At 44.1% G+C, this 14166-nt stretch overlaps 2 pseudogenes across 1 annotated transcript in view; both read left to right on the forward strand.

Moving 5' to 3' along the window:
* Positions 1-14166, forward strand: part of LOC147912425 (uncharacterized) — a 176540-nt pseudogene that overhangs the window by 126662 nt on the left and 35712 nt on the right.
* The window catches only part of LOC101401299 (cationic amino acid transporter 4-like), a 29896-nt pseudogene continuing 19395 nt past the window's right edge, over positions 3666-14166 (forward strand). The window contains exon 1 of the transcript XR_015549935.1: positions 3666-3794. The product of XR_015549935.1 is annotated as a cationic amino acid transporter 4-like (transcript). The remainder of the gene's footprint in view (positions 3795-14166) is intronic.

Below are 14166 nucleotides of genomic sequence, written 5' to 3' on the forward strand. Positions count from 1 at the left end.
CAACCTGAATGAGCTGGAATTCTCATAGAGAAGGCAGCACTAAAAAGGAGTTAAATATAGAGAATATAAGTACATAACTATAAATTATATATAATAATTTACAAATATAAATTATGTATTTGTATAGTAATAAATATAAAGTAAAAATTAAAAAAACATAGATACAAAGTGTATATTTCTTACCCTGCCTACCATGGCTAGGCCAGTGGAGGCACGGGGTAATGTTCTCAGTGGCAGGTCAAGTGGGCTGGGTTTGAACAGCACCACACCCCCCATGAATTCAGTGGGACCAACTCTTCAGCTACCCACTCCTCCCTTCCTCTGGCAGATTTCGGAGAGTGTGGTCTGGGGGTTAGAAGGGTCGGGCAGCTAGCTGCGGCTTCCAGGGAGTGGTGTTTGGAGAACCAGATATGGGACTTCTCCTAGGCAGACCCAACATAGTGGGGACAAGGAACCAGAGTCAGTCTCGGGCAGAGAGGCTACAGGAATTGGGGGAGGGTGCACCTCTGGTGAGGGCTGGAGCAGGTGGGGACAGACGTGACTGCCATTGCCAGGGCTGGAGGACAAAAGGAAGGAAGGGCTGGGAAACCAGTTCATGGTGAGGTGTAATGAGGATAATCGTGGAGAGGTAATGTGGGGAACATGCTGGTGGGCTTTGAATGGTAGAGTTTGGGCTAAATTAGGCAGACTGGGGGAGGGACAGCATGGGGACAGAGAGGACCAAGGCTGCAGGAGACAGAAAAAAGTGGAGGAAAAGATAGCAATGAGGACTGACTTGGGAGAAAGGTAAGATTCCTTTTGCCCCATCACCCCCCTCCCCCCAAAAAAGCTGGCAGAAACTGGGGAGGGCCTAGACTACCTGGAGTGAATGAGCACTCTCATTTGGATACTAACAGAAAGGGGAACTGCAGGAGGAGGAAGGCCATAGGGACGTCTGGGTCACATGTGGTGTGTAGATTCAGTGATTAAGAGGAGTGGGTGGGAGTAATGCCTTGTCCTTGTTAACCTAAAAATAAGAACCAAAATGAGAGACAGAGAGGCATTTATTTGGAGATCAGAGAATTGCAATTCGGGGAGCACAGATTCAGGTAGAAACCCAAATAGTGTCACGCTAGGGAGTAAAAGTCAGGGGCTTTTGAAGATGCAGAAGGGAGGTTTGCATTACAAAGAATGTTAATTCAGTTGGGGGCAGAAAACTACTCTTGGCTAAAAATAATTGATTGCTGAGGCCAGCTAGAGGGAGGCAACAGTCCCTCACTGTGAGGAGCTGCAGGTTTCTTGCAACATTACTCAGTTCAGAAGTTCATGTCCTGCTGGATGAGGACGTGCATGAGACCCATTTCCTTCATGGCTTCCCAGCTCCATTTTAAAGCCCTTAGACACAAGTGACTCTGTTTTGTTTCACATTCACAGCCTCAGTCAGGTAATGCACAAGGGGCCAGCTCGGGGGAAACACTGGTCTCCTGACTTCTTACTCTGTCCCTCTGTTCACCAGGCTGCATCTCTGTCGGGCACTCAGCCCTTCCTGCCCCTGGAGTTCTCTCTTGGAAACAGTTTGGTGCTTTATCTTTTATTTTGATAACACCTTTATTCACATACCATAATATTCACCAACTGAGAATGTACGCTTCAGTGGGTTGTAGTATATCCACAGAATTGTGCAACCATCACCACTATCTAATTTCAGAACATTTTCATCACCCCAAAAGAAACACTGTACCCATTAGCAGTCATTTCCCATTCACCTCTCCCTCCATCCTCTGGAAACCACTAATCTACTCTCTGTCTCTATGGATTTGCTTATTCTGAACATTTCATATCAATGAAATCATACAATGTGTGGTCTTTTGTAAATGGCTCCTTTCACTTAGTCTTATGGTCTCAGGATTCATATATGTTGTATCACCACTTCGTTCTTATGGACAAATAATATTCCATTGTATGGATATTTCACACTTTATTTATCCATTTTGAGTGGAGGGGCATTTCGATTGCTTTGACTTTGGGCTATTACCACTAATGCTGCTATGAAAATTCACGTACAAGTTTTTGTGTGGACACATGTTTTCATGTCTTGGGTGTATACCTAGGGGCAGAATGACTGAATCATACAGTAACTTCATGTTTGACATTTTAAGGAACTGCCCAATGGTTTTCCAAGACAGCTGCACCATCTTACATTCTCACCAGCAGTGTATGCGAGTTCCAATCACTCCACATCATCTCCAATACTTGTTCTTCTCTGGCTTTTTGACTGTAGCCATCCTAGGGGGTGTATTGCACTGTGGTTTTGATTTGAATTTCCCTAGTGACTAGTGATATCAAGAATCTTTCCAGGCCGGCCCGGTGGCATAACGGTTAAGTGCACACGCTCCGCTGTGGCAGCCCGGGTTCGGATCCTGGGTGCGCACTGATGCACTACTTGTCAAGCCATGCTGTGGCAGTGTCCCATGGAAAGGGGAGGAAGATGGGCACGGATGGTAGCCCAGGACCAATCTTCCTCAGCAAAAAGAGGAGGTTTGGCGACAGATGTTAGCTCAAGGCTAATCTTCCTCACACACACAAAAAAGACTCTTTCCATGTGCTTATGGGACATTTGTATGTCTTCTTTGGAGAAATGTCTATTCAGATCCTTCATCCATTTTTATTTATTTTTTATTTTTGGTAAGGAAGAGACGTCCTGAGCTAACATCTGTTGTCAATCTTCCTCTTTTTGCTTAATGTAGATTGTCCCTGAGCTAACATCTGTGCCAATATTACTCTATTTTTTATGGGGGACACTGCCACAGAAAGGCTTAACAAGTGGTGTGTAGGTCCGCGCCCGGGATCCAAACCCCCAAGCCCTGGGTCTCTGAAGCGGAGCACACGAACTTAACCACTACACCACGGGGCCAGCCCCCTTTGTCCATTTTTAAATTGGGCCATTTGTCTTTTTATTGTTTGTTGTAAGTGTTCTTTATATATTCTGGATACAATCCCCTTATCAGATATATCATTTGCAAATATTTTTTCCCATTCTGTGAATTATTCTCTTTTCACTTTTGTGATGATATCCTTTGAAGCACACAAATTTTTAATTTTGAGGAATCCAATTTGTCTGTATTTTTCTTAGTTTGCTTGAAACTTTGGTGCCGTATTTAAAGAAACCATTGAGGGGAGGGCAAAATGGGCAAAGGAGTCACTTTTATGGTGATGGATGGAAACTACATTTTGGGGGTGAGCACGCTGTAGTATACACAGATGTTGAATTATAAACCTATACAATGTTATAAACCAATGTTACCTCAATAAAACTAAAAAATAAAAGAAACAAAGACAGAAACCATCGCCTAATCCACAGTCATGATGATTTACTCCTACGTTTTCTTCTAAGAGTTTGTTGGGAGTTTAGCTAAACTACTCCATAGCATTGTTCCCTCAGCATCCATTTTGTGTGGCCAAGCAGCCTACAGGGGCCTTGAAGTGACACTAGCCACTCCCAAGTGTGCACACCCTAGATAACCACCGGCAGAGTCACAAGTAAGTTCCTGATATGACTTCCGCCACTGCCCTGTGAGAAGCATTCTTCCCACATCCCAAGGCCTTCCCCTGTGCACCCTTTAGATAAGAACCCTGCAAAGCTTACCAAAACCTCTTTTTCATTTGAATTGACCAATCCTGACTGAGCCTAGGAACCCCAAAACACTCCACCTGTGGATGCCAATGAAGGCATATGCCCCAGGTCCTGCCCTGCTCTCTGCCTGATCCTCCCAGTGTGGCCCCTCCAGGTGTGCTGCGGACCTTCTCCAGGACCTGTGAGTAACAAACTTCTCTATTTCAGTTCCTGTGTGGTCTTTTGTTGAACTGAGGCTCACCATCCAATACCCCCAGGTTTCTACTTAACAAATGTTAATTTAACAAAGTCACAACATGTTTTACAGGCCTATCGCATTTTATTGTGATTTGCAGGTTTTGCATTTTTTACAAATGCAAGGTGTAGGTGAAGAGGGAGAATCCTCCCACCCCCTTTTCCCCTTCTGGTTCTCATGGCTGGCCAGAGAATTAAAAATGATATAAGGCAGGTTATCAGGAGAAAATCAAGCAGAGTTTAATATGTGTACTTGGGGAATTCACATAAGCATGAAGAATTCCAAAGACAGTTAGGCAAAATGAGGTATTTATGTCCTTCTGGACTAAGCAGAGGAAGACAGAGTTCTGAGACTTCAAAGGGGGGGAAGGCAACCTACAGGAAGATGAAAAGAGTTCATATTTGGTAAACAAATGTTTGCATTTTCCCATCTATAGACAATGGGACCTGAAAGAGATCCTTTGATAAAATGGCCCCTGCTAGATGCCTTCCTGCCGACCACACCTAGAATTATCTATGATAATATTTCGTTCCTGGAACAGGTCCTTCTCTCTTAAAATCTTTAAGGAAGTTTGGGGAAAGGTCAAATGTTCTTCCAGAGTCTTCTGAGCCTTGATTATCTTCAGCTCAAAATAGTCCTCATACCAGAGTGGCACATCTTGGGGCAGCCTGTCCTGAACCCATCAGTTCCCTCTGTTGAAAGTTCCCTGTTGTTTTACTTATTAAAAGCTGACCTGGTGACTCTGGAGAGAGAAAAGGAGTTAGTAGCTGAGTGGTCAGAAATCTACAAAGGGAGAAAAGAAGATAGATTTGAATGAGGATGAACAAGCAGAAAGGAAGGGATCAGAGCACATCTCCTCACACCCCATTAAACCAGTTCCCCAGTCCTGGGCATGAGTCAGTGCAATAAAATGGGTGGGCTTCCCTCATCTGATGGAAAATATTAATCTTCTCTTTAAGTAGATGTGAGTTAGATACTACTTGCCCTGTTTGGTTCACATAAAAGCAGCATTTTCCACTGATGACTGCACAAGCTGCTCCTTGCTGGGCAGTCAGTGTGTCCAGAGCACATCGATGTTTGAGGCCCACAAAGGCTAAGCTGTTCACCTCTGACTGGAGTATTTTCAAGGTTTGCTTGGTGGTATAGGGGAGGAAGAACTGTTACTCTACCCTCTAGGTCCTTCTGCCTGGTCTAAGAATTAAAGTGACATGAGAGAGAATAACAGGAGAAAATCAAAGTTTATTATACATGGGAGAAACCCAGCAAAACTGAGTAACTCACCAAAATGGCAGAAGCCACCACCTTAAATACCATCTTCAGCTAAAGAGAAAGGAGGATGTTGGGGGTAGTGGTTTGGGACTTCAAAGGGGACGAGGGCAATTTACATAGAGATGGAAAAGCAAACATTTTATAACAAATGTTTGCTGGGCCATCTATAGACAGTGTGATGAAAGAAAGAGGGAGGGAGAGAGAACTTTGATAAAATTGGGCTTAACAAGGATCCTCCTAGTCTATTATAACCACAGTTATCTATGGTGACGGCTTGTCCTGGGGATAGGCCTTCTATCTTAAATTCTTTTAGGTAGTTAAGGGGGAGGTTAAAGCTTCTTTCACAGCCTTTTGTCTTTAAAAATAATCAAGTCAAACAGACACATTTTGGGGTGGCCAATTCTGATCCACCAGAGTAGTGTTGAACTCTTGTTCCATTATCATGGAGAGATTTAAGATCGCCTTTTCCAATTCATAATTTCCAAAGATAGAGAATAAAGCTCTCGATGCTGAAAAGAACTTGGAGTTGTGATACACAAGTGGATTCTCTACGATTCTCAACTGTGTCGTTTATGTGGCACAATCTTATGAAGAAAGGAACCCAAGGTTGCAATGTGGCTGGCATTTAGGGTGGAGTGTCTGGTGACAGAAGTTTCCAGGTATCCAAGTCCACATAATCCTGACCCATTAGGTAGGAACCCTTTCTATACTTTGTTGCCACACAAAATAAAAAGACCAGTGTGGTTTACAGACAAGGTTAGCGTGGAACCTGTAGTTCCCAGGGTCTGGAGTATTCCATGACCTTTGCCACTGGTACTGTTAGTGCCTAAACAGCTCCATTTTCCACACATTCCTGTCAATCTGAAAGAGCAGAACACATTGTGGAATAGCTGGTACAGGAGGCCTGCAGTCTGATTTGGCAGCTGTAAGGCCTGGTCCAGTCACCTGACCAAGTGAGTCCAGAGTTTGGATCCACCTGTATATAGTTTGTGGTTTTGGGCAGCTTTACCATGCTGGCAGCTGCAATACTCCAAGTTGTACAAGGGTGGCTCATAAGCCATCCAGAACATTTGGTGATTTGGCAAATGTTTGTGCCGAAGGGAGGAGTGTTAGAGTCACTTATAATTTCCCTGAGAGGTTTGAAGATCCACCTGTGGAATCAAACCACAGAGTTTGATTGCAATATTGTCCTGGAATGTCACCCAGGAAAGGTCCAGTGTCATGTTTACTTTCAATGCAAAGGGAACAATTTTCACCTATTGTCTTTATCTGGGCAAGGGACAGTCCTTGAGCTTCTCTAGAGGTTTTCTGAGGCCCAAGAGACTCACCAGAAGGAGAAGCAGAGCGATGTTTTCCCTGTCGTGGATACCATATCCTGTCGTTCACCCACCTTCCGTACTTAGTCCACCAGGTGTTCACATCAGCAGGAACAGAGACTAGTTCAGGTTCTTTTGTGCTCTCTATCTCTTGACATAACCAACAGCAAGATTGATTAGTTAGCTTGGCCATGGTTTGGTAAACTGGCATAGGGGATGTTTGGACTGTGTTCGACCTGTTGAGAAAGAGAGGGTTGAGAAAGAGACTTGTTGAGAAGGACACAGATGGGAAAAGAGCCCGTAGTGGAAACTTAGAGAGGGGTGGTAGGACAGATAGAGACCAGCACTCTCCAGTCAGCTTTCTAATAAATGGTGAAGAGAAATATATATATTTGTTAATAGGAAAGGGGTGTGTGTGTGTGTGTGTGTTTAGGGAGTTTTAAAAGCAAGGGGGAAAATAGGTGAAAGCAAGATTTCTTGATCCATGATCTTGGGAAAAACCAATTTACTCTGTGAGTCTGGCTGATTCTCTGATCTGGAAATTGGCCCTGGAAATCCTTAGTTTAAGGTCACCTGTGGGGACTGTCTCCCAGTTGTCTTGTGGGTAATGTTCTGGGTCTATTTTGGTGTGGCTTGCATGGATCCAGGGAGACTTTTCCTTTATTTTGATGGCAGTGTAGGTGGTCAGTAGGACTTCATCAGGTTTTCCTCAGTGAGGTGACAGTGCATTTTTTCTTCTAAAGACCTGGATGTGCACCCAATCTCCTGGTCCAAAGGGATGGCAAAGCGTGTCACAAGGTGGGGGCCATGCTTCTTTTCCCTGTTTACCATATGCTACAAGTAGACTTGTTAATTTTTGTCTATGGCTAGTCATAGCATCAAATTGTTCACTTAAGTTTCCATAATATTCACTTAATCCAGGAATGGAAGGTGTAGAGATGCCAGTAGGTATCAGGCATCCAAAAACTATTTCAAAAGGAGTCAATCTATGTCTCCTATTTGGAGTATTCTGGATCTTTATAAGGGTCAAGGAGGAGCTTCTGCCCACTTAAATTCAGTTTCTTGACAGACCTCTCCTAAAGTCCTCTTGATGTCTAGATTTTTACATTCCACTTGCCCTGATGATAGAGGGCGATATGGGGTATGAAATTTTAATGAGTATCCCAGAGTTTCTGCAAGCAAGTGGTTTATCTGCTGTAAAATGAGCTCCTTTGTCTTATTTGATCCATAAAGGAATGCCAAAACAAGGAATAACTTCAGTCATTAATTTCTTTACCACTGTTGTGGCGTCTGCAAGTCTAGCTGGATAGCATTCAGTGCATCCACTAACCATGCAGACCATAACCAAGCAGTGAGAATAGCCTAAAGGTGGGGGCAGGTCTATAAACTCCATTTGGAGTGCCACAAAGGGCAGTGTGGGCCTGGGAGGACTTCCTGGGTACACTGATTTCTCCCAGAAATTCAGTGAGTTTGGCAAGCAGTGCACTGGGAAACAGTTGGGTCAGGAATTTTGTGGATGCCAGGGCAAAACCAATTGTGTTTTACTTCCTTAATTTTCCCTTGTCTGCGCATATGTCCCATTTAGGGGGAGATAAGTGCAAGCCAAAAAGCCAAAGGAAAAGGAGCTGCAGGAAGTCCATTTGGTCCTGTGTCTAATCCACGTGATCACTGTTTGGTGCCCTTTTGCTTCCAATTGTCTTTTTCTGATTCTGGCACATTTGCCTGATAATTAATAATATCAGTCAGGGATTAAGGCAGGTTTAGAAATCGGATGGAGAAGTGGCAATTTGAGAAGGGAGGTGAATAGTTTGTATTGGGGCAGCAATTAGCGTCTGCTAGCAATAGGAGTTCCTGCGGAAGTTCAGAATCCACAGGATTTCCAAATTGTGCCAACAGCATGGCAGACTCCAAAAGTGTACCTGGAGTCAGTGTAAAGAGTGGCAGTTTCCCTTTAGCTCTAGAAGGAGCTATGACTCCAGCAGCTTGGGCTGATCTTACAGTGGACAAAGAACAAGCTTCAGTTGTTTCATGCGGGGAAACTGTGGCACAACCAGTAATTATGATTCCCTGGAAATTCCACTCTCAGGAGCCATCACAATAAAGAAGTAAGTCTGGAGTCTCTAAAGGGATGTCTGAGAGACCCTTTCGTGGCTTTGAGACCATTTCTGTAGCTTCAGGGCAAACAGTGGGATGGAGTGGGGCTCTCCCTCAGCATGGAGGGGTCATAAGGAGGCTGATTCAAAGTGTTACAAGGATGTAAGATGTGGGAGGGTTAGTTCAAAGAGCATGCTCATAGGTGGTCTGTCACCCTGTAGAGAGCTGTGGTGCCCTGTGAACTTGCAAAATAGCGGACAGAGCATGGGGCACATAGAGATGAATGGGAGAGCCTAACGTTAGAGTACTGGCTTTGTCAGTCAGTGTGGCAGGTGTGACTGCTGCACATAAGCATGGGGACATGCCTGATGCCACAGGGTCTAGTTGGCATGGGAAATATGCTACAGGATGTATCTGATAGGCAAAGACTGTCCTAGAATGCCTGCAGCAATTCCATTATTTCCATGGCAGTATAGATGAAAAGGTTTGTCAAAATCAGGTAAGCTGAGAACCAGGGGTGTGGACAAAGCTAATTTTAAGGCTTCAGAGGTGTGTAATGGCTCTGAAGGCCAGGCAACAGGCTCTGGGGTGATATCTGGGAGAACAGCACACAGAGGTTTAGCAAGGGCTGCAGAATTAGGAATCCATTGGGGCAGTAACCAGCTGCCCCTAGAAATTTACACAGCTGTTTTTTTCATTTTGGAGAGAAAGATGGACAAAATGGACTCAAGGTGTTTGGGGTCAGCTTTTGAATGCCTTGGGACAGCTCATGTCCTGAGGAGGTACCAGTCATTTGCACCCACTAAAGTGTAGATCGGAGGGTTTATGGCCTCGAGCAGCTCGTGCCTTCAGGAGAACGAGGGAGTCTGTAAGGGCTACCTGATGAGTTTGATCATAGAGTAGAAGGTCATCCTCATATTGAACAGGAGTAGAGCCTGAGTAAAGTCTACAGAATCCAAGTCGGCTGTAAGGATTTGGGAAAATATTGAGGGGGACTCACAGCATCCCTGAGGTAGGGGAGTCCATGTGAATTGCCTCCATTTAAACGTAAATGCATAAAGAACCTGTGACTTGGGGTGCAAAGGGTTGAAAAGAAAGCTGAGCAAAGGTCAGCTCCTGTCACCCAGGCTGCACCTGCAGGAACTGAGGTCAGGATGACAGCTGGATCAGGGACCAAGGATGCTGAGGAATACACAAGACATTATGGCCTGAGGTCTTGTACGAATCGATAGATTTGGTTCCCCTCTGAGTCCCACTTGCCTTCTTTTTTCACTGGCAAGAATGGAGAACTACAAGGTGAGGAAGTCAAAACTAGTGCACCCTGTTGCAGAAGGGAGTCTGGTATACATTCAGTTCCTTGCTCTGCATCTCTGGAGAGTGGTTATGGGGCTACTGATGGGCAAGATTCATTCTTTTTCTAAGTGCAAGTGTTCTACACTAACAATCCTACCACATTTGTATGTGTAGCCCGAAGACAAATTGCGACATCTTTTAAAGACTTGTCATCTTCAGAAGAATTAAAATCAGGATGAGTTTCCAGCAAGGAAAGTAGGAGATTTGGGATTTTGTCTGAAGGCAGGGAGATGAAACATCTTTCTCATTACAATTTCTAGTGGCGTTAAATTTACAAAACAAACTTCCGCCAAAATGGTTTGCTTGTGAACAGTGGGAGACTAGAAAGGCAGGATGAGTGTCAAGGGGCCTAAAGATACTGGAGTGGGCTGAGATATGGGCCATGAAACAGGTTGCCTAGAGACTCCAACAGCTTGAGTAGAATCAGAGGTGACAGGTAGAGATAAATCCTCTGAAGGAGTAGTAGAGAATATCACACCACTGTCAATTAAGAAATCCAGTTCCATATCCTCTATTTTAAGTTTAATCGTAGGCTCAGGGGTGAGACTGAGGATCAGCTGACCCCACTGTGGCTGGAAAAACCAGGGACCCTGTCACCATAGCCGAATCAATGAACACAATGAGAAGGGATTCAGGAAAATAAAAATGGTTTAATTTTGCCAGCAAAATGAGGCTGCGGTGGGCTTGGGCTCCAAGACCCACAGTCCTCCTGAGGCCTTAGGAGTGGAGTTTTTAAAGGAAAGTCTGTGCGAAAGACTGTACTCTTCCTGACTGTGATTAGAATATCGTGGGGCTCCCAGACCTTCTGGCAGCAGACCAGCTGTTATCTCTATCTATGGCAGGAGGTTTAGGGCTCCATTGGTCAATCTTGCCGTGCCACCCGACATTGGGCCCTGGGGAGTGGAAGGAAACTGCCGCCAATTAAGGATGACAAAGTTTACAAGGTTTAGATAGGGGAGGGGGAGCTGTGGCTTTGCAGTTCAGTGTCCTCCCATCAGCCTGCCTTTGGCTGAGATAAGGGAAGCTGCAGGTGTCCTCTGTCTGTTTCCGTGAGGAATGGTGGATTCGGCACCAGGAACAAGAAGTTGGGAGCTTCCGCTTCTTGATAATTTGAAGGTGTCAGTCTCCTTGTAACAAAGCTCAAGAACTGGTAATTAGCCAGATCTTCATTTATTACCTCCACTTGCCTTGTGGAATTCAGGGACACAAAGGCTAAAACAGCCAATATTTACATGTGAATGTACCTTAGAGAAGCAGGAAAGGGGAGTGAGTGCTTTCTGGTTTTTAACCCCATATATGCTGGGTTCAGCGCAGGGGAACTGATATCAGGGCCAGCATCACCATCATTTAAGGGGGAAATGCCCCTCAGGAGGAGAAAACAAGCCTTCTGGGGTTGCTGGGGCCAAGGGAGGGGTATGTTTTCAACTTTCCCTTCTCTTAAGAGCAGGACAATCTCTTTTCTGATGCCCTGGTTTCTTTCAAAACCTGCCATTGTCTGGAGACAAATAGGGAGGTCTCTGAGTGGGCTTTATTTTACTCTCAGAGTTATATTTTTGCTTCTCTAAAGATTCAAGTTGTAAAGCCAGAAGACTTGCTATTAATTCTTTTTTCCTTTTACTTTCCTGTTGATTATTTTCAAAGAATTGTGTAGCAGCCTCCATTATTACACTTAATGGTTGCCCTGACCCACCAACCACACTATTTTGAATTTGTTTTTTATATCAGGAAGACCATTTCCTACTAAAGCAGAAATTAGGAGGTTCCTGTGCTCTGGGGCTTCCGGGTTTAATATAGTGTGCCTTTGAAAAGTTTGTATGAAACGTTCAACAAAGGCTTTTGGATGTTCCCTCTCATTCTGAGTGCATAACTCAATTTTTGACCAATGAAATAACCAATAACCATTCTATAGATAAGAGAAATAAGGTGAATTTACTTGAGCTAGAATGAGGATTATAATCTGGGAAGGCCTTAGAAAGTGTTCCAGAGAAGCATGGTTTTCAGTACAGTCATATCTTTTAAGAACAAAGAACATACATGAAACACACCTAGGATACATTTTCATCAAAATTTCAAAGAGGTATCCAGTTGCAAATTAGCAGGTCAAGGAGGCCCTGATGTCAGGAAAGGGATTAATTGGATGTTACCAATAGGGCCTGGGAGGGAAAGTGTGCATTCTTATCTTAAGAGAGTATATTCTTTAATGGTTAAGCAGATGTACAATGTATGCTTGATAGGCCATAAGTCAGACATTTTAGTTCAAGCCCAATCTGTTTTGAGCCAAAATAGTTAGCCCACATACCTCAATATGTGAGAATCTCTTGTCATAACTTTAGGAGGAAATGCCTCTAAAATACTCCTATTAAACCTTGAATATCAGGATCTAGCAGCACCACTTCCTGGAAATTTGCAGGAGGGCCTGGGAGAGGGTCTGGCCATTTATTTCCCCTATGAGGGGGGTTTCCTCCAGGGGGCCCTCTGGCCTCTCTGATAACTACAGTGTAATCCTGGGCTGGATGAACCCCCCCTTAGCAGTCAGTCAAGATCTCTGTGGGTGGGGTTATGAATAGCCACTAATCTTTCTAATTCCTCTCTAAATTTAGTGACATCTTCTGACAATGGAGGCAGGAGAGTTTTATAATTTAATAGATCGGCTGCTGTCCAGGGGACATGAATTCTCTGCAGTGGAGGTCCAGGACACACCCACAGTGGACACTGTGAGGAATGACTGAAGCTGGCAAGGCCTGATGACAGAGCCCTGGACAGTAGGAGGACTTAGGAGGGACAGCAAAGCCAGCCTTCCTGCCTCTCCTGGCTGCTTCTGCTGAATTCACTTTCTGGCTTTCAGCATTTACACAAGTCACCTGTATGCCCCCAGCTTGGAGGGCAGGCCTGAGTGCTCCCTGTATGTCTGCTAAAGAGAGGGAAGGGATAATGGGCAGCTGAGTGCTGTTTGGAGAAGGTGGGGTTTTAGGATCTAAGGGAACTGGTTTAGGAGCTAAGTCTTGAGATGGGGAGTTGAAACCGGGGGTCCATAGATCCAACAGATTTTTGGGGAGTCATGGACAGGGAGTTGGGGATATAGGGGAGTATAGGAGGGAGGAGAGGGGAATTTTCATTAAATTTGCTTTTTTTTTTTTTTTCGCTATGCCAGGCCCTCTTATTATTTCATTTCATCTTAACAGTGGTCTCATGAGGCAAGTACTATTATTTTCTCTCTTGTGTAGATGCAGAGACTGAAGTTCAGAGGAGTGAAATAACCTGCCCAGGGCCACCTGGCTGGTAAATGTTCACAGTAAATTCCCTCTGGCTGCTGCACAGAGAATCAATAATGTAGGGGTGACAGGAGGGAGCAGGGAGACCTGCTAGGAAGCCGGCGCAGTGATGCAGATGAGAGAGAAGATGGTGGTGGTGGTGGTGGAGGTGGTAAGAATAGATCACATTCTGGATATATGTATATATTTTTTATTTAGTTATTTTAATGAGATCATATTGGCTTATAACATTGTGTAATTTCAGGTGTACGTTATTATATATCAGTTTCTGTGTAGACTGTATCACACTCACTGCCAATAATCTAGATTTTATCCGTCACCATACATATGTGCCCCTTTACCCCTTTTTCCCTCTCCTAACCCCCTTCCCCTCTGGTAATCACTAATCTGTTCTCCTTATGCGTGTGTTTATCTTCCACATATTGGTGAAATCATACGGTGTTTGTCTTTCTCTAGCTTATTTCGCTTAGCATGATGCCCTCAAGTTCCATCCATGTTGTTGCATATGGCACAATTTTGTCTCTCTTAATGGCTGAGTAGTATTCCATAGTATATATGTATATACACATGACACCTTCTTTATCCATTCATCTGTTGTTAGACATTTGGGTTGCTTCCACATCTTGGCTATTGTGAATAATGCATAAATCTCTTAGAATTGTTGATTTCATGATCTTTGGGTCAATATTCAGTAGTGGAATAGCTGGATTGTATAGTATTTCTATCTTTAATTTTTTGACAAATCTCCATACTGTTTCCATAGTGGCTGCACCAGTTTGCATTCCCAGCAGCAGTGTATGAGGGTTCCCTTTTCTTCACATCCTTTCAAATTTTTGTTATTTCTTGACTTGTTAATTATAGGCATCCTGACTGGTGTAAGCTGATATCTCATTGTAGTTTTGATTTGCATTTCCCTAGTAACTAGTGACATTGAACATCTTCTCATGTGTCTGTTGGCCACCTGTATATCTTCTTTGGAAAAATGTCTATTCATATCCTCTGCCCATCTTTTAG

Source organism: Ceratotherium simum, chromosome 35, assembly GCF_057802395.1.
Source record: "Ceratotherium simum simum isolate JZ-2026a chromosome 35, ASM5780239v1, whole genome shotgun sequence".
NCBI lineage: Eukaryota > Metazoa > Chordata > Mammalia > Perissodactyla > Rhinocerotidae > Ceratotherium > Ceratotherium simum.